At 42.2% G+C, this 19,080-nt stretch overlaps 20 non-coding genes across 20 annotated transcripts; 5 read left to right on the top strand and 15 right to left on the bottom strand.

Moving 5' to 3' along the window:
* Positions 1–151: 151 nt before the first annotated feature.
* Positions 152–222, top strand: trnad-guc (transfer RNA aspartic acid (anticodon GUC)). The gene has a single exon. It is a non-coding gene; the product is annotated as a tRNA-Asp (tRNA).
* A 103-nt stretch (positions 223–325) lies between these two features.
* Positions 326–397, bottom strand: trnag-ucc (transfer RNA glycine (anticodon UCC)). The gene has a single exon. It is a non-coding gene; the product is annotated as a tRNA-Gly (tRNA).
* A 268-nt stretch (positions 398–665) lies between these two features.
* On the bottom strand, positions 666–737 carry trnag-ucc (transfer RNA glycine (anticodon UCC)). Its single transcript has one exon. It is a non-coding gene; the product is annotated as a tRNA-Gly (tRNA).
* Positions 738–1,021: 284 nt separating this feature from the next.
* On the bottom strand, positions 1,022–1,135 carry LOC113077434 (U5 spliceosomal RNA). Its single transcript, XR_003281338.1, has one exon. It is a non-coding gene; the product is annotated as a U5 spliceosomal RNA (small nuclear RNA).
* A 1,060-nt stretch (positions 1,136–2,195) lies between these two features.
* On the top strand, positions 2,196–2,267 carry trnad-guc (transfer RNA aspartic acid (anticodon GUC)). Its single transcript has one exon. It is a non-coding gene; the product is annotated as a tRNA-Asp (tRNA).
* Positions 2,268–2,370: 103 nt separating this feature from the next.
* trnag-ucc (transfer RNA glycine (anticodon UCC)) lies at positions 2,371–2,442 on the bottom strand. Its single transcript has one exon. It is a non-coding gene; the product is annotated as a tRNA-Gly (tRNA).
* Positions 2,443–2,709: 267 nt separating this feature from the next.
* Positions 2,710–2,781, bottom strand: trnag-ucc (transfer RNA glycine (anticodon UCC)). The gene has a single exon. It is a non-coding gene; the product is annotated as a tRNA-Gly (tRNA).
* Positions 2,782–3,066: 285 nt separating this feature from the next.
* On the bottom strand, positions 3,067–3,182 carry LOC113077430 (U5 spliceosomal RNA). The gene has a single exon (XR_003281334.1). It is a non-coding gene; the product is annotated as a U5 spliceosomal RNA (small nuclear RNA).
* A 1,041-nt stretch (positions 3,183–4,223) lies between these two features.
* trnad-guc (transfer RNA aspartic acid (anticodon GUC)) lies at positions 4,224–4,295 on the top strand. The gene has a single exon. It is a non-coding gene; the product is annotated as a tRNA-Asp (tRNA).
* Positions 4,296–4,398: 103 nt separating this feature from the next.
* On the bottom strand, positions 4,399–4,470 carry trnag-ucc (transfer RNA glycine (anticodon UCC)). Its single transcript has one exon. It is a non-coding gene; the product is annotated as a tRNA-Gly (tRNA).
* A 290-nt stretch (positions 4,471–4,760) lies between these two features.
* On the top strand, positions 4,761–4,832 carry trnad-guc (transfer RNA aspartic acid (anticodon GUC)). Its single transcript has one exon. It is a non-coding gene; the product is annotated as a tRNA-Asp (tRNA).
* A 103-nt stretch (positions 4,833–4,935) lies between these two features.
* trnag-ucc (transfer RNA glycine (anticodon UCC)) lies at positions 4,936–5,007 on the bottom strand. Its single transcript has one exon. It is a non-coding gene; the product is annotated as a tRNA-Gly (tRNA).
* A 266-nt stretch (positions 5,008–5,273) lies between these two features.
* On the bottom strand, positions 5,274–5,345 carry trnag-ucc (transfer RNA glycine (anticodon UCC)). The gene has a single exon. It is a non-coding gene; the product is annotated as a tRNA-Gly (tRNA).
* Positions 5,346–5,630: 285 nt separating this feature from the next.
* On the bottom strand, positions 5,631–5,745 carry LOC113077432 (U5 spliceosomal RNA). The gene has a single exon (XR_003281336.1). It is a non-coding gene; the product is annotated as a U5 spliceosomal RNA (small nuclear RNA).
* Positions 5,746–6,779: 1,034 nt separating this feature from the next.
* trnag-ucc (transfer RNA glycine (anticodon UCC)) lies at positions 6,780–6,851 on the bottom strand. The gene has a single exon. It is a non-coding gene; the product is annotated as a tRNA-Gly (tRNA).
* A 285-nt stretch (positions 6,852–7,136) lies between these two features.
* Positions 7,137–7,252, bottom strand: LOC113077433 (U5 spliceosomal RNA). The gene has a single exon (XR_003281337.1). It is a non-coding gene; the product is annotated as a U5 spliceosomal RNA (small nuclear RNA).
* Positions 7,253–13,420: 6,168 nt separating this feature from the next.
* Positions 13,421–13,492, top strand: trnad-guc (transfer RNA aspartic acid (anticodon GUC)). The gene has a single exon. It is a non-coding gene; the product is annotated as a tRNA-Asp (tRNA).
* Positions 13,493–13,595: 103 nt separating this feature from the next.
* trnag-ucc (transfer RNA glycine (anticodon UCC)) lies at positions 13,596–13,667 on the bottom strand. The gene has a single exon. It is a non-coding gene; the product is annotated as a tRNA-Gly (tRNA).
* A 622-nt stretch (positions 13,668–14,289) lies between these two features.
* Positions 14,290–14,404, bottom strand: LOC113077431 (U5 spliceosomal RNA). The gene has a single exon (XR_003281335.1). It is a non-coding gene; the product is annotated as a U5 spliceosomal RNA (small nuclear RNA).
* A 1,019-nt stretch (positions 14,405–15,423) lies between these two features.
* trnag-ucc (transfer RNA glycine (anticodon UCC)) lies at positions 15,424–15,495 on the bottom strand. The gene has a single exon. It is a non-coding gene; the product is annotated as a tRNA-Gly (tRNA).
* Between the last annotated feature and the right edge of the window lie 3,585 nt (positions 15,496–19,080).

The following is a 19,080-nucleotide window of genomic DNA, read 5'->3' as shown; positions in this document are numbered from 1 at the left end:
TTGTTCCAAGTGTTATGCGACTTCAGCTAATGATGGGTCCATCAGAAATTTTACGGTGCTAGGGCTGGGTCTGCGTCAGAAGAGAGCCATGCATTGTTTAGTTATGTCAGTGCAGTGCCGTCGGTTGGGGAGAAACGGCAGCATGCACGGCTCCTCGTTAGTATAGTGGACAGTATCTCCGCCTGTCACGCGGAAGACCGGGGTTCGATTCCCGACGGGGAGAGCTGGTTCTTTTCGTCTTCCGAACGATCCATCCAAAATGTTTGGTTGGAGTCGCAGGTCACAGAAGGAGTTCTGCTTCGACGTCAGCCCGAGCCAAAGGACATGCGTTGGCCGGGAATCGAACCCGGGTCAACTGCTTGGAAGGCAGCTATGCTCACCACTATACCACCAACGCAGGGGAAGTCAGCAGCTTTATTGACGCACTGTGTTCCTAATTAATGTTGTTCAGTTGCATTGACACAATACTTTTTGTTTAAAGCGCAATTTAAAAAAAAAAAAAAAAAAGAGTCCAAACAATGACCCCTGCTACGGGTAGTGTTGCAAGTGTTATGCGACTTCAGCTAATGATGGGTCCATCCGATATTATTCCATCCAAAAGTTTTGGGTGGAGGCACAGGTCACAGAGGGAGTTCTGCTTCGACGTCAGCCCGAGCCAAAGGACATGCGTTGGCCGGGAATCGAACCCGGGTCAACTGCTTGGAAGGCAGCTATGCTCACCACTATACCACCAACGCAGCAGGCATTCAGCAAACTTGCGCCGTCACTAAGAAGGCTCGAAGTGCACGAGTCGCCGATAGGGCTAGAGGAGCAGATGAGATCTTTGTTTGGCCCGTCACTAAAGAGAGCCTTCAAGAATTTGCATCCGTCACGTACAAGAAAACGCTGCCTTCCCATCCGGCTAAATAAACACGAAGTGGTCAAACGCAGAGAGTGCCCATTCAGACGATGACCAGTGGCAAGCCCTCTCGCAGCATGCTGGCGGACGGTCAAACTGATTCTGCTCTTGACATTTCGATGTAGCTCTGCAGTGAGCAGAGCACCCAAAAATACAGGTCACTCGCAAAAGTTCCCCTCCACGGAAATCTTTAGTAAAGGCGAAAGATTTATGCGACAATGAAGAGAAACTCGAGCTGTGTCTCCAAACGCTCGGGCCTGTGCGCTGCCTCTGTTAAACTACTACGCTCGCCAAGGGTCATCAAGGGTGACAACGCCTGCCCACATGTGTTTCGTCAGCACCCCCCCCCCCCCCCCCACTCCAAAACGGAGGAGTAAAACTCAAAAAAGTCCCCTCGGCCCACCAATAACCAAAAGCCCAATCAAGGCAATCTCTTTCTCATGCCTCTATCTGAAAAGTTGGATAAAATCTTATATGAAAAAAAAAGTCTTTTAAAGAAATCCCTTATTCCGAGGTCACAGTAGCCACCAGATCCAGTCTGTATCCGCTTCAGTCACCCGGATCCAGTCCGTATCCAGAGAAGATGGTGGATCAACACCTAGAAAGGACCTCTATGGCCCAGAAACACAGCGGAGACCGTGACAACTAGATGAGCCGCAGATACAAATCCCCTGTAAAGACCACCTGGACAAGACCACAGGAAACAGATGATTCTTCTGCACAGTCTGACATTCCTGCAGCCTGGAGCTGATCTACTGGTTTCGTCTGACAAGGGGAGAACTGTCTCCCCGACTGAGCTTGGTTTCTCACCGGGTTTTTTCTCCATCTTTTCACCGATCGAGTTTTGGTTTCTTGCCTCTGTCGCCTCTGGCAGGCGGAGCTTGGGAGACTTCATGTACAGAGATATCGTTGACTTGATTGCAAATTATTGCACAGATACTATTTAAAACTGAACTTAGCTGAATGATGTCATCAAAGATGTCATCAAAGAGTTCAATAACGACTGTCATTTAACTGTCATTTTGCTTTTTGACGCACTGTGTTCCTAATTAATGTTGTTCAGTTGCATTGACGCAATACTTTTTGTTTAAAGCGCAATTTAAAAAAAAAAAAAAAGAATCCAAACAATGACCCCTGCTACGGGTAGTGTTCCAAGTGTTATGCGAATTCAGCTAATGATGGGTCCATCAGAAATTTTACGGTGCTAGGGCTGGGTCTGCGTCAGAAGAAGCCATGCATTGTTTAGTTATGTCAGTGCAGTGCCGTCGGTTCGGGGAGAAACAGCAGCATGCACGGCTCCTCGTTAGTATAGTGGACAGTATCTCCGCCTGTCACGCGGAAGACCGGGGTTCGATTCCCCGACGGGGAGAGCTGGTTCTTTTCATCTTCCGAACGATCCATCCAAAATGTTTGGTTGGAGTCGCAGGTCACAGAAGGAGTTCTGCTTCGACGTCAGCCCGAGCCAAAGGACATGCGTTGGCCGGGAATCGAACCCGGGTCAACTGCTTGGAAGGCAGCTATGCTCACCACTATACCACCAACGCAGGCGGAAGTCAGCAGCTTTATTGACGCACTGTGTTCCTAATTAATGTTGTTCAGTTGCATTGACGCAATACTTTTTGTTCAAAGCGCAATTTAAAAAAAAAAAAAAAAGAGTCCAAACAATGACCCCTGCTACGGGTAGTGTTGCAAGTGTTATGCGACTTCAGCTAATGATGGGTCCATCCGATATTATTCCATCCAAAGGTTTTGGGTGGAGGCACAGGTCACAGAAGGAGTTCTGCTTCGACGTCAGCCCGAGCCAAAGGACATGCGTTGGCCGGGAATCGAACCCAGGTCAACTGCTTGGAAGGCAGCTATGCTCACCACTATACCACCAACGCAGTAGGCATTCAGCAACTTGCGCCGTCACTAAGATGGCTCGAAGTGCACGAGTCGCCGATAGGGCTAGAGGAGCAGATGAGATCTTTGTTTGGACCCGTCACTAAAGAGAGCCTTCAAGAATTTGCATCCCGTCACGTACAAGAAAACGCTGCCTTCCCATCCGGCTAAATAAACACGAAGTGGTCAAACGCAGAGAGTGCCCATTCAGACGATGACCAGTGGCAAGCCCCCTCGCAGCATGCTGGCGGACGGTCAAACTGATTCTGCTCTTGACATTTCGATGTAGCTCTGCAGTGAGCAGAGCACCCAAAAATACAGGTCACTCACAAAAGTTCCCCTCCACGGAAATCTTTAGTAAAAGGCGAAAGATTTATGCGACAATGAAGAGAAACTCGAGCTGTGTCTCCAAACGCTCGGGCCTGTGCGCTGCCTCTGTTAAACTACTACGCTTGCCAAGAGTCATCAAGGGTGACAACGCCTGCCCACATGTGTTTCGTCAGCACCTCCCCCCCCTACTCCAAAACGGAGGAGTAAAACTCAAAAAAGTCCCCTCGGCCCACCAATAACCAAAAGCCCAATCAAGGCAATCTCTTTCTCATGCCTCTATCTGAAAAGTTGGATAAAATCTTATATGAAAAAAAAAGTCTTTTAAAGAAATCCCTTATTACGAGGTCACCGTAGCCACCAGATCCAGTCTGTATCCGCTTCAGTCACCCGGATCCAGTCCGTATCCAGAGAAGATGGTGGATCAACACCTAGAAAGGACCTCTATGGCCCAGAAACACAGCGGAGACCGTGACAACTAGATGAGCCGCAGATACAAATCCCCTGTAAAGACCACCTGGACAAGACCACAGGAAACAGATGATTCTTCTGCACAGTCTGACATTCCTGCAGCCTGGAGCTGATCTACTGGTTTCGTCTGACAAGGGGAGAACTGTCTCCCCGACTGAGCCTGGTTTCTCACCGGGTTTTTTCTCCATCTTTTCACCGATCGAGTTTTGGTTTCTTGCCTCTGTCGCCTCTGGCAGGCGGAGCTTGGGACACTTCATGTACAGAGATATCGTTGACTTGATTGCAAATTATTGCACAGATACTATTTAAAACTGAACTTAGCTGAATGATGTCATCAAAGAGTTCAATAACGAAATGCCTTTAACTGTCATTTTGCTTTTTGACGCACTGTGTTCCTAATTAATGTTGTTCAGTTGCATTGACGCAATACTTTTTGTTTAAAGCGCAATTTAAAAAAAAAAAAAAGAGTCCAAACAATGACCCCTGCTACGGGTAGTGTTCCAAGTGTTATGCGAATTCAGCTAATGATGGGTCCATCAGAAATTTTACGGTGCTAGGGCTGGGTCTGCGTCAGAAGAAGCCATGCATTGTTTAGTTATGTCAGTGCAGTGCCGTCGGTTGGGGGAGAAACAGCAGCGTGCACGGCTCCTCGTTAGTATAGTGGACAGTATCTCCGCCTGTCACGCGGAAGACCGGGGTTCGATTCCCCGAAGGGGAGAGCTGGTTCTTTTCGTCTTCCGAACGATCCATCCAAAATGTTTGGTTGGAGTCGCAGGTCACAGAAGGAGCTCTGCTTCGACGTCAGCCCGAGCCAAAGGACATGCGTTGGCCGGGAATCGAACCCGGGTCAACTGCTTGGAAGGCAGCTATGCTCACCACTATACCACCAACGCAGGCAGAAGTCAGCAGCTTTATTGACGCACTGTGTTCCTAATTAATGTTGTTCAGTTGCATTGACGCAATACTTTTTTGTTTAAAGCGCAATTTAAAAAAAAAAAAAAAGAGTCCAAACAATGACCCCTGCTACGGGTAGTGTTCCAAGTGTTATGCGAATTCAGCTAATGATGGGTCCATCAGAAATTTTACGGTGCTAGGGCTGGGTCTGCGTTAGAAGAAGCCATGCATTGTTTAGTTATGTCAGTGCAGTGCCGTCGGTTGGGGGAGAAACAGCAGCATGCACGGCTCCTCGTTAGTATAGTGGACAGTATCTCCGCCTGTCACGCGGAAGACCGGGGTTCGATTCCCCGACGGGGAGAGCTGGTTCTTTTCATCTTCCGAACGATCCATCCAAAATGTTTGGTTGGAGTCGCAGGTCACAGAAGGAGTTCTGCTTCGACGTCAGCCCGAGCCAAAGGACATGCGTTGGCCGGGAATCGAACCCGGGTCAACTGCTTGGAAGGCAGCTATGCTCACCACTATACCACCAACGCAGGCGGAAGTCAGCAGCTTTATTGACGCACTGTGTTCCTAATTAATGTTGTTCAGTTGCATTGACGCAATACTTTTTGTTTAAAGCGCAATTTAAAAAAAAAAAAAAAGAGTCCAAACAATGACCCCTGCTACGGGTAGTGTTGCAAGTGTTATGCGACTTCAGCTAATGATGGGTCCATCCGATATTATTCCATCCAAAAGTTTTGGGTGGAGGCACAGGTCACAGAAGGAGTTCTGCTTCGACGTCAGCCCGAGCCAAAGGACATGCGTTGGCCGGGAATCGAACCCAGGTCAACTGCTTGGAAGGCAGCTATGCTCACCACTATACCACCAACGCAGTAGGAATTCAGCAACTTGCGCCGTCACTAAGAAGGCTCGAAGTGCACGAGTCGCCGATAGGGCTAGAGGAGCAGATGAGATCTTTGTTTGGGCCCGTCACTAAAGAGAGCCTTCAAGAATTTGCATCCCGTCACGTACAAGAAAACGCTGCCTTCCCATCCGGCTAAATAAACACGAAGTGGTCAAACGCAGAGAGTGCCCATTCAGACGATGACCAGTGGCAAGCCCTCTCGCAGCATGCTGGCGGACGGTCAAACTGATTCTGCTCTTGACATTTCGATGTAGCTCTGCAGTGAGCAGAGCACCCAAAAATACAGGTCACTCGCCAAAGTTCCCCTCCACGGAAATCTTTAGTAAAAGGCGAAAGATTTATGCGACAATGAAGAGAAACTCGAGCTGTGTCTCCAAACGCTCGGGCCTGTGCGCAGCCTCGGTTAAACTACTACGCTCGCCAAGGGTCATCAAGGGTGACAACGCCTGCCCACATGTGTTTCGTCAGCACCCCCCCCCCCCCCCACTCCAAAACGGAGGAGTAAAACTCAAAAAAGTCCCCTCGGCCCACCAATAACCAAAAGCCCAATCAAGGCAATCTCTTTCTCATGCCTCTATCTGAAAAGTTGGATAAAATCTTATATGAAAAAAAAAGTCTTTTAAAGAAATCCCTTATTCCGAGGTCACAGTAGCCACCAGATCCAGTCTGTATCCGCTTCAGTCACCCGGATCCAGTCCGTATCCAGAGAAGATGGTGGATCAACACCTAGAAAGGACCTCTATGGCCCAGAAACACAGCGGAGACCGTGACAACTAGATGAGCCGCAGATACAAATCCCCTGTAAAGACCACCTGGACGAGACCACAGGAAACAGATGATTCTTCTGCACAGTCTGACATTCCTGCAGCCTGGAGCTGATCTACTGGTTTCGTCTGACAAGGGGAGAACTGTCTCCCCGACTGAGCCTGGTTTCTCACCGGGTTTTTTCTCCATCTTTTCACCGATCGAGTTTTGGTTTCTTGCCTCTGTCGCCTCTGGCAGGCGGAGCTTGGGAGACTTCATGTACAGAGATATCGTTGACTTGATTGCAAATTATTGCACAGATACTATTTAAAACTGAACTTAGCTGAATGATGTCATCAAAGATGTCATCAAAGAGTTCAATAACGACTGTCATTTAACTGTCATTTTGCTTTTTGACGCACTGTGTTCCTAATTAATGTTGTTCAGTTGCATTGACGCAATACTTTTTGTTTAAAGCGCAATTAAAAAAAAAAAAAAAGAGTCCAAACAATGACCCCTGCTACGGGTAGTGTTGCAAGTGTTATGCGACTTCAGCTAATGATGGGTCCATCCGATATTATTCCATCCAAAAGTTTTGGGTGGAGGCACAGGTCACAGAGGGAGTTCTGCTTCGACGTCAGCCCGAGCCAAAGGACATGCGTTGGCCGGGAATCGAACCCAGGTCAACTGCTTGGAAAGCAGCTATGCTCACCACTATACCACCAACGCAGTAGGCATTCAGCAACTTGCGCCGTCACTAAGAAGGCTCGAAGTGCACGAGTCGCCGATAGGGCTAGAGGAGCAGATGAGATCTTTGTTTGGACCCGTCACTAAAGAGAGCATTCAAGAATTTGCATCCCGTCACGTACAAGAAAACGCTGCCTTCCCATCCGGCTAAATAAACACGAAGTGGTCAAACGCAGAGAGTGCCCATTCAGACGATGACCAGTGGCAAGCCCCCTCGCAGCATGCTGGCGTACGGTCAAACTGATTCTGCTCTTGACATTTCGATGTAGCTCTGCAGTGAGCAGAGCACCCAAAAATACAGGTCACTCACAAAAGTTCCCCTCCATGGAAATCTTTAGTAAAAGGCGAAAGATTTATGCGACAATGAAGAGAAACTCGAGCTGTGTCTCCAAACGCTCGGGCCTGTGCGCTGCCTCTGTTAAACTACTACGCTCGCCAAGGGTCATCAAGGGTGACAACGCCTGCCCACATGTGTTTCGTCAGCACCTCCCCCCCCACTCCAAAACGGAGGAGTAAAACTCAAAAAAGTCCCCTCGGCCCACCAATAACCAAAAGCCCAATCAAGGCAATCTCTTTCTCATGCCTCTATCTGAAAAGTTGGATAAAATCTTATATGAAAAAAAAAGTCTTTTAAAGAAATCCCGGTAACACTTTAGAATAAGGTTCCATTAGTTAATGTTAGTTAATGTATTAATTAACATGAACAAACAATGAATAATACATTTATTACTGTATTTATTCATCTTCGTTAATGTTAGCTAATGAAAATACAGTTATTCATTGTTAGTTCATGGTAATTCACAGTGCATTAACTAATGTTAACAAGCACAACTTTTGATTTAAATAATGCATTAGTAAATGTTGAAATTAACATGAACTAAGACTTATAAATGCTGTAGAAGGATTGTTCTTGCTTAGTTCATGTTAACGAAAGTAGTTAACTAACATTAACTAATGGAACCTTATTCTAAAGTGTTACCAACTTATTCCGAGGTCACCGTAGCCACCAGATCCAGTCTGTATCCGCTTCAGTCACCCGGATCCAGTCCGTATCCAGAGAAGATGGTGGATCAACACCTAGAAAGGACCTCTATGGCCCAGAAACACAGCGGAGACCGTGACAACTAGATGAGCCGCAGATACAAATCCCCTGTAAAGACCACCTGGACAAGACCACAGGAAACAGATGATTCTTCTGCACAGTCTGACATTCCTGCAGCCTGGAGCTGACAAACTTCCTGTTTGTTGTTGACGGCTGAACTGCGTTTGAGCTCCGTCACTATATTCTTTTCATTGACTATTTTTAACTTAAAAATCCATTTTATACACCATCGTTTCCGTTTATATAACGCGTGAATATATCCTCTATTGTATTCTACAACAAAAACAATTAGAGCGACTCGCTATCACTAGATTTATTTTGATCTTCCGGGTCCGCTATTAGCTTTTAGCCAGTTAGCATCAGCAAGCGTGGTTGCTGCTAACTGAGCTTACATTGCTAATACTCTATTCACACACATTACCACTGCTGTACTCACTGTTACTTGCTTTAATGGCGGATGAATGTCTCCACTCTGTGCAGCTCGAGCTCGAGGCCGTGGGGAAGCAGATTCGCGACCTGGAACGGAGGCAGGCCGAGCTGAGAGAGCGGAGAGCCGCGCTGGAATCATCCCGGGCTGACGCTCACAAGTCCGGGGTAAGTATACAGCGTGCTGTTAACAGTCCCACCACGTCTACTCCGTGTGTTTCTCTGCGCAGGCCCGGTGCACCCAGGACGCGATCTTCCCAGATGTCCTTCACTGCGACGCCGGGACACCACGGACCCTGGGTGCATCCACAGCGGAGGATGCGAGCCGGGTCCCGGGCGACGACATCTCCCCCTCCTGCCTTCGAGATCTCCATCCAGAACCGCTTCGCTCCCCTCCGCGAGACAGGACGCGACGCTGTGATCATCGGAGACTCCATCGTCCGACACGTAAGTGCTACGTTAGCCGAAGGTAAAGTGCACACTCATTGTTTGCCTGGTGCTCGTGTTCTCGATGTTTCTGCGCAGATACCCGCGATCCTGAAGGACGACGAGAGCCCGAGAGCGGTCGTGCTTCACGCCGGGGTTAACGACACCACGCTGCGGCAGACGGAGACGCTGAAGAGGGACTTCAGGAGCCTGATCGAGACGGTTCGCAGCACGACGCCCGCGGCGACGATCATCGTGTCAGGACCACTGCCCACGTATCGACGAGGACACGAAAGGTTCAGTAGACTTTTTGCTTTAAATGAATGGTTGTTGTCATGGTGTAAAGAACAGAAACTGCTATTTGTTAATAACTGGAATCTTTTCTGGGAGCGTCCTAGACTGTTTCGCGCTGATGGATTACACCCCAGCAGAGTCGGAGCGGAGCTGCTCTCTGACAACATCTCCAGGACACTTCGCTCCATGTGACTAGTAAGACAATTCTCAAATAACCATTATGATGAGTTTTGTTCCACCCGCTTAAATGATAAAAGTACTTGTGCTGTAAAACCTATTAAGACTGTGTCTGTTCCCAGAATAGTGAGGTCAAAATATAAATATAAATATAATGTAGGATCTAGAAAAAATCTTATCGTAATTAAACCAGAAAAATGTAAAGTAAATGAACAAAAACAATTTTTAAAGTTTGGGCTCATAAATATTAGATCACTCACACCAAAAGCAGTTATTGTAAATGAAATGATCACAGATAATAGTTTTGATTTACTCTGCTTGACTGAAACCTGGCTAAAACCAAATGATTATTTTGGTCTAAATGAGTCTACTCCACCAAACTACTGTTATAAGCATGAGCCCCGTCAGACTGGTCGTGGCGGGGGTGTTGCAACAATATATAGTGATATTCTCAATGTTACCCAGAAAACAGGATACAGGTTTAACTCTTTTGAAATACTAATGCTAAATGTTACTCTGTCAGACATGCAAAAGAAATCTAATGTATCTCTTGCTCTGGCTACTGTGTATAGACCACCAGGGCCGTATACAGAATTCCTAAAAGAATTTGCAGATTTCCTCTCAGACCTTCTAGTTACAGTTGATAAGGCGCTAATCATGGGAGATTTTAATATTCACGTTGATAATACAAATGATACATTAGGACTTGCGTCTACTGACCTAATAAACTCCTTTGGAGTCAAGCAAAATGTCACCGGGCCCACTCATCGTTTTAATCATACACTAGATTTAATTATATCGCATGGCATCGATCTTACTGCTATAGATATTGTACCTCAAAGTGATGATATTACAGACCATTTCCTCGTATCGTGCATGCTGCGTATAACTGATATTAACTATATGTCGCAGCGATACCGTCTGGCCAGAACTATTGTTCCAGCCACCAAAGACAGATTCGCAAATAACCTGCCTGATCTATCTCAACTGCTATTTGTACCCAAAAATACACATGAATTAGACAAAATTACTGACAACATGGGCACTATTTTCTCTAATACATTAGAAGCTGTTGCCCCAATCAAATTGAAAAAAGTTAGAGAAAAACGTACTGTACCATGGTATAACAGTAATACTCACTCTCTCAAGAAAGTAACTCGTAGTCTTGAACGCAAATGGAGAAAAACTAACTTAGAAGTTTTTAGAATTGCATGGAAAAACAGTATGTCCAGCTATAGACAGGCTCTAAAAACTGCTAGGGCAGAGCATATACACAAACTCATTGAAAATAACCAAAACAATCCAAGGTTTTTATTTAACACAGTGGCTAAGTTAACAAATTACCAGATGCCACCTGATTCAAATATTCCACCAACGTTAAATAGTAATGACTTTATGAATTTCTTCACTGATAAAATAGATAACATTAGAAATACAATAGTGAATGTAGATTCTACAGCATCTAACACTTCAGTTTCATCCATCGCACCCAAACATAAACTGCAGTGCTTTACAACCATAGGACAGGAGGAGCTAAATAAACTTATCACTGTATCTAAACCAACAACATGTTTATTAGATCCTGTACCCACTAAATTACTGAAAGAGCTGTTACCTGTAGCCGAAGAACCGCTTCTCAATATCATAAACTCGTCGTTATCTTTAGGACACGTCCCAAAACCATTCAAGCTGGCGGTTATCAAGCCTCTTATTAAGAAACCAAAACTAGATCCTAGTGTACTGGCAAATTATAGGCCTATTTCAAATCTTCCATTTATGTCTAAAATTTTAGAAAAAGTTGTGTCTGCTCAATTGAGCACCTTCCTGCATAAAAATGATCTGTATGAAGAATTTCAGTCAGGTTTTAGGCCCCACCATAGCACAGAAACTGCACTTGTTAAAATTACAAATGACCTGCTCCTTGCGTCAGACCAAGGCTGCATCTCATTTCTAGTCTTACTTGATCTTAGTGCTGCGTTCGACACCATAGATCATGACATACTCATAGATCGATTACAAAACTATACAGGTATTCAAGGGCAGGCTCTAAGATGGTTTAGATCCTACCTGTCCGATCGCTACCATTTTGTTTACTTAAATGGGGAGTCATCTCATTTATCATCAGTAAAATATGGAGTGCCACAAGGATCCGTCCTAGGTCCCCTTCTATTTTCAATATACATGTTGCCCCTTGGTAATATTATTAGAAAATACGGAATTAGCTTCCACTGTTATGCTGATGATACTCAGCTATATATATCAACGAGACCAGATGAAACTTCCCAATTATCTAAGCTAACAGATTGTGTTAAAAATGTAAAAGATTGGATGACAAAGAATTTTCTCCAATTAAATTCGGATAAGACGGAGATATTAATTATTGGACCAAAAAACACTACACAGAATCTTGTAGATTACAATCTGCAACTAGACGGATGTACTGTAACTTCCTCTACAGTCAGAAATCTGGGTGTTATATTAGACAGCAATTTGTCTTTTGAAAATCATATTTCCAATGTTACAAAAATTGCATTCTTCCATCTTAGAAACATTGCCAAGCTACGAAACATGTTATCTGTTTCTGATGCAGAAAAGCTAGTTCATGCATTCATGACCTCTAGACTGGACTATTGTAATGCACTTCTAGGTGGTTGTCCTGCTTCTTCAATAAACAAGCTACAGGTCGTCCAAAATGCAGCAGCGAGAGTCCTTACGAGGTCAAGAAAATATGATCATATTACCCCAATTTTACAGTCTCTGCACTGGCTACCTATTAAGTTCCGCATCAGTTACAAATTATCATTACTTACCTATAAGGCCCTAAATGGTTTAGCTCCAGCGTACCTAACTAGCCTTCTACCACGTTACAACCCATCACGCACCCTAAGGTCACAAAACGCTGGACTTTTGGTAGTTCCTAAGATAGCAAAGTCCACTAAAGGAGGTAGAGCCTTCTCACATTTGGCTCCCAAACTCTGGAATAGCCTTCCTGATAATGTTCGGGGTTCAGACACACTCTCTTTGTTTAAATCTAGATTAAAAACACATCTCTTTCGCCAAGCATTCGAATAATGTATCTTTTTAATTGTGAGTGTAGTTGCATCTGATCAAAGGTGCATTTTTATTCATTAGCTTGGGTTAAACTAATTTTACTTTGTTGGATCAGCAGCTATGCTAATGATGTCTGTATTTTGTTTCTATGTTTTGCCACGGGATTCACATCCCGTGGTAACTAGGATTTACACAAGCTCCAGTCTGCATCCAGAACACCTGAGAAGAGATGATGCTGACCCTCAGAGGACCTCAGATGATGCTAACCCTGAATGAACAAACAGAACTAACAATTATTCCTAAATGTGTGACTTAATCATATAATAACTTAATTAATAATATTGATAGTTCATCGTCTAGCTGACTACGTCTTGTATTATTATTATTTTTTAGTTTTTCTAAAATCCTGTCAAATGTGCACAAACTACTAGCTACTACTAAATATTGTAGAAACATAATTTTCTGTAAAGTTGCTTTGTAACGATTTGTTTTGTAAAAAGCGCTATACAAATAAACTTGAATTGAATTGAATTGAATTGAATCTACTGGTTTCGTCTGACAAGGGGAGAACTGTCTCCCCGACTGAGCCTGGTTTCTCACCGGGTTTTTTCTCCATCTTTTCACCGATCGAGTTTTGGTTTCTTGCCTCTGTCGCCTCTGGCAGGCGGAGCTTGGGACACTTCATGTACAGAGATATCGTTGACTTGATTGCAAATTATTGCACAGATACTATTTAAAACTGAACTTAGCTGAATGATGTCATCAAAGAGTTCAATAACGAAATGCCTTTAACTGTCATTTTGCTTTTTGACGCACTGTGTTCCTAATTAATGTTGTTCAGTTGCATTGACGCAATACTTTTTGTTTAAAGCGCAATTAAAAAAAAAAAAAAAAGAGTCCAAACAATGACCCCTGCTACGGGTAGTGTTCCAAGTGTTATGCGAATTCAGCTAATGATGGGTCCATCAGAAATTTTACGGTGCTAGGGCTGGGTCTGCGTCAGAAGAAGCCATGCATTGTTTAGTTATGTCAGTGCAGTGCCGTCGGTTGGGGGAGAAACAGCAGCATGCCCGGCTCCTCGTTAGTATAGTGGACAGTATCTCCGCCTGTCACGCGGAAGACCGGGGTTCGATTCCCCGACGGGGAGAGCTGGTTCTTTTCGTCTTCCGAACGATCCATCCAAAATGTTTGGTTGGAGTCGCAGGTCACAGAAGGAGTTCTGCTTCGACGTCAGCCCGAGCCAAAGGACATGCGTTGGCCGGGAATCGAACCCGGGTCAACTGCTTGGAAGGCAGCTATGCTCACCACTATACCACCAACGCAGGCGGAAGTCAGCAGCTTTATTGACGCACTGTGTTCCTAATTAATGTTGTTCAGTTGCATTGACGCAATACTTTTTGTTTAAAGCGCAATTTAAAAAAAAAAAAAAGAGTCCAAACAATGACCCCTGCTACGGGTAGTATTGCAAGTGTTATGCGACTTCAGCTAATGATGGGTCCATCCGATATTATTCCATCCAAAAGTTTTGGGTGGAGGCACAGGTCACAGAGGGAGTTCTGCTTCGACGTCAGCCTGAGCCAAAGGACATGCGTTGGCCGGGAATCGAACCCAGGTCAACTGCTTGGAAGGCAGCTATGCTCACCACTATACCACCAATGCAGTAGGCATTCAGCAACTTGCGCCGTCACTAAGAAGGCTCGAAGTGCACGAGTCGCCGATAAGGCTAGAGGAGCAGATGAGATCTTTGTTTGGACCCGTCACTAAAGAGAGCCTTCAAGAATTTGCATCCCGTCACGTACAAGAAAACGCTGCCTTCCCATCCGGCTAAATAAACACGAAGTGGTCAAACGCAGAGAGTGCCCATTCAGACGATGACCAGTGGCAAGCCCTCTCGCAGCATGCTGGCGGACGGTCAAACTGATTCTGCTCTTGACATTTCGATGTAGCTCTGCAGTGAGCAGAGCACCCAAAAATACAGGTCACTCGCAAAAGTTCCCCTCCACGGAAATCTTTAGTAAAAGGCGAAAGATTTATGCGACAATGAAGAGAAACTCGAGCTGTGTCTCCAAACGCTCGGGCCTGTGCGCTGCCTCTGTTAAACTACTACGCTCGCCAAGGGTCATCAAGGGTGACAACGCCTGCCCACATGTGTTTCGTCAGCACCCCCCCCCCACTCCAAAACGGAGGAGTAAAACTCAAAAAAGTCCCCTCGGCCCACCAATAACCAAAAGCCCAATCAAGGCAATCTCTTTCTCATGCCTCTATCTGAAAAGTTGGATAAAATCTTATATGAAAAAAAAAAGTCTTTTAAAGAAATCCCTTATTCCGAGGTCACCGTAGCCACCAGATCCAGTCTGTATCCGCTTCAGTCACCCGGATCCAGTCCGTATCCAGAGAAGATGGTGGATCAACACCTAGAAAGGACCTCTATGGCCCAGAAACACAGCGGAGACCGTGACAACTAGATGAGCCGCAGATACAAATCCCCTGTAAAGACCACCTGGACAAGACCACAGGAAACAGATGATTCTTCTGCACAGTCTGACATTCCTGCAGCCTGGAGCTGATCTACTGGTTTCGTCTGACAAGGGGAGAACTGTCTCCCCGACTGAGCCTGGTTTCTCACCGGGTTTTTTCTCCATCTTTTCACCGATCGAGTTTTGGTTTCTTGCCTCTGTCGCCTCTGGCAGGCGGAGCTTGGGACACTTCATGTACAGAGATATCGTTGACTTGATTGCAAATTATTGCACAGATACTATTTAAAACTGAACTTAGCTGAATGATGTCATCAAAGAGTTCAATAACGAAATGCCTTTAACTGTCATTTTGCTTTTTGACGCACTGTGTTCCTAATTAATGTTGTTCAGTTGCATTGACGCAATACTTTTTGTTTAAAGCGCAATTTAAAAAAAAAAAAAAAGAGTCCAAACAATGACCCCTGCTACGGGTAGTGTTCCAAGTGTTATGCGACTTCAGCTAATGATGGGTCCATCCGATATTATTCCATCCAAAAGTTTTGGGTGGAGGCACAGGTCACAGAGGGAGTTCTGCTTCGACGTCAGCCTGAGCCAAAGGACATGCGTTGGCCGGGAATTGAACCCGGGTCAACTGCTTGGAAGGCAGCTATGCTCACCACTATACCACCAACGCAGTAGGCATTCAGTTTTGCCTCTTCCGTGGCGCGAAATTCAAACAGCGGATACTCATCTGTCAATCATTCGCTCTGAAGGAGAGGAGACGCGTTTTACGATCGGAGATTTCTTCACGAAATTGTTTTGTTTGAACAACATACGCTGCCAAACTCCCAACAAGCAGGTAAAGTGAATTCTGTGTTTCTTTTTAAAAAAGTAAACAAAAAAAAAACGTAGAATTAATTACTTATTATATTATCATATAATCATATTTATGTGATTAATTATAGCAACTGTTTTGAATGTTATCTGATTTTCAAGACTTTAGTGCAAAAAAAAAAAAAAAAATATATATATATATATATATATATATATATATATATGTGTGTGTGTGTGTGTGTGTGTGTGTGTGTGTGTGTGTGTGTATATATATATATATGTATGTATATATGTATATGTATATATGTCAACATTTACTGTGTGGTACAACTTAAAATAACTATTTCCTATGTTAAATTAACTTTATTTCTGTGATGCATCATTTATACTCTTCAGTGTGTCATATGATCCAGAAATCATTGATTATTTGCTCACAAAACATTTCTTATTGTAATCAATGTTGATATTATCATTTTCTCTACAATGATAAAAGCACATTATTTTCAGAGACTGGAGTAATAATTCTGAAAATTCAGCTTTTCATAACAGGAATACATTACAATGATTAGAAAATATATTCAAATGTAAAAAAAACATTTAAAATTGTACAAATAAAAATGCAATTCTACTGTTGCATATATATCCATATAAATATAATATTACAATGGTATATATATATATATATTATGAATTATAAAATACATTTGATATATTTAATTGGAATCTATATTTCAGGAATGTTTAGATGATGCGTGCTCTGTCAAGACCCATCCTCCACAGAGTAGGTCACCCTAAAGACGGTCTCACTCTCAGTCCACCAAAACATCACACCAGACACTTTGACAGCGGAGGATCAAAGGTCAGAAGGGTTTCTTCCAGATGCAGGTAAATAAATAATTCATACAGGCCCTTATGTGTGTAAACTGTCTCTCTCAATGTGCACACAACACCAAGACATTATATTTTAATAAAGTAATCCTGTTAATCTTCTGTAGAACACCACACCATCGGCCATAAAAGGGTCCCTCGTTCAGCTCACACTGGACCTCCTCAGAACAGCTGGTCTTCGTGTTGGACCATAGATGGACAGATCTGTTGAGAATTGCCCGTGAACATCTCTTGGCAACGCAACATAGGAGCAAGGATCTTCTTAAACAGGTGGAAGGCTTTTTTTTTCTTCTTCTGTGTTTTCCACAACTTTAAATTGTATTATTATTAATATTATTGTAGCTGTTGTTGTTTAATCTACAATTTTAAATTATTTAATTGATTTCCATTTGTTAAATAAAACATCAGAAGTATTGGCCTTGTTTACACTGTACTTTAGTGTGTTAATTAATTGTATTGACTCTGTATTGTTATTTTATCTTGCTCAGTTTTGTAAACATGTTAGTTTACAATGTTAGTTACGGCTATTATTAAACTCTGTAAATAAATATTTTATTTAAAATACTCTACCAGTCAAATGTTTTTCAGCAGTAAGATTTGTAATGTTTTTTGAGGAGTCTCTTCTGCTCACCAAGCCAGCCTTTATTTTATCCAAAGTACAGCAAAAACAGTAGCATTTTAAATATTCTTACTATTTTAAATCAGCTGCTTTCTATTTCAATTCAATTCAAGTTTATTTGTATAGCAATTTTTACAATACAAATCGTTACAAAGCAACTTTACAGAAAATTATGTTTCTACAATATTTAGTAGTAGCTTATAAGTGGTGACTGTCAGTTTGTGCACGTTTGACAGGATTTTAGAAAAATGAATACAAGTAGTTGCACGTAGTCAGCCAGACTATGAACATTATTAATATTATGAATAATTAATAATATTATATGATGCAGTCACATGTGTAGCAATATTTGTTAGTCTGTTTGTTGATTCAGGTTAGCATCATCTGAGGTCCTCTGAGGGTCAGCATCATCTCTTCTCAGGTGTTCTGGATCCAGACTGGATCTTGTGTAATCCCGTGGCAAAACATAGAAACAAATAGAGACATCATTAGCATAGCTGCCTGATCCATCAAAGTAAAATGAATTAGTTTAACCAAAGATAAAGAATAATAATGCACTCACAATTTAAGAGATATATTATTTGAAAGCTTGGCGAAAGAGATGTGTTTTTTAATCTAGATTTAAACAGAGACAGTGTGTCTGAACCCCGAACATTATCAGGAAGTCTATATATTTGAATATATACTGTATTTTATATCTCTGATGTGCAGCTGAATGGTCAGCATCATTCCTCCAGTCTTCAGTGTCACATGATCTTCAGAAATCAGAATAATATGATGGTTTACTGCTCAAATCTACTCAAATCTTACTATATATATGTGTATATATGTATTTTTTTATTTATTTTCATCATCAACATTTTTCATCTTTATCATCCCTTTTAATCAATTTAAATCATCCTTGCTAAAAGAAAAAAGGCATTAATTTCTGTCATTTCTTTCCACCCAAAAGAATGGTATAATCTGTATTGTTAAGAAAGCTTTTATTTCAAATAAATGCAGATCTTTCTATTTAAAGAATCCCTGGGGGAATTGTTTTCTTGAGCAGAAAATCATATTATTCTGATTTCTGAAGATTATGTGACACTGAAGACTGGAGTAATGATGTTGGAAATACAGATGCAACATCACAGAAATAAAATACATTTTACTATATATTCAAATAGAAAGCAGTTATTTTAACTAGTAAAAATATTTCAACAATATAATTGCTTTACTGTATTTTGGATCAAATAAAGGCAGGCTTGGTGAGATTAAAGTCTTACTGTTTCAAAAACATTTAACTGGTAGTGTTATATTTTTTTCTCGTGTTCTCCACACACTTTAGATTTTATTATTGTTGTTGTTGTTGAATCTATACATTTAAATAGTTTCATGTATTTCAATTTGTTAATTAAAAATACTATAAGCATTTGCCTTGTTTGAACTGTATTGAAATGTTTTTTTTTTTTTTTGATTGATTAAAACATGTATACATGTTGTTGATTTTCTTTTTTTATTGATATTACATTTTTATTGACTTGCTCAGATATGTAAACACTGAATGTTATAACTGTTACTATTAAACATAAATAATTATTTAATGTAAAACATATTTTTATTGTTTTTCTGTTCTCCACATCTTTATTTGTATTATATTTGTAGGTGTTGTTTAAAAATCTATGATTATTTTATGTATATTTATTATTTAATATATTGGTTAATTTTTATTTTCATTTTTAAGTATATTACTCTATTATAAATAAAATGAAAAACTTACTTTTTTGTGAGTTTTTGTTTTATTTTATATATATGGGTTTTCTGTGCACAGTTATACAAAATATAAATAGATGTCTCTTTAAAAATAAAGGCCTGAACCATTATCAAAATGTTATTTTTAATTATTCAAAATTTTCTATATTAAAAATAACTATTCCATATTATAATGTACATGTTTAT

This window comes from Carassius auratus, unplaced genomic scaffold (genome assembly GCF_003368295.1).
Source record: "Carassius auratus strain Wakin unplaced genomic scaffold, ASM336829v1 scaf_tig00022602, whole genome shotgun sequence".
In the NCBI taxonomy this organism is placed as follows: domain Eukaryota; kingdom Metazoa; phylum Chordata; class Actinopteri; order Cypriniformes; family Cyprinidae; genus Carassius; species Carassius auratus.
This window is presented reverse-complemented; position numbering and strand designations above follow the sequence as displayed.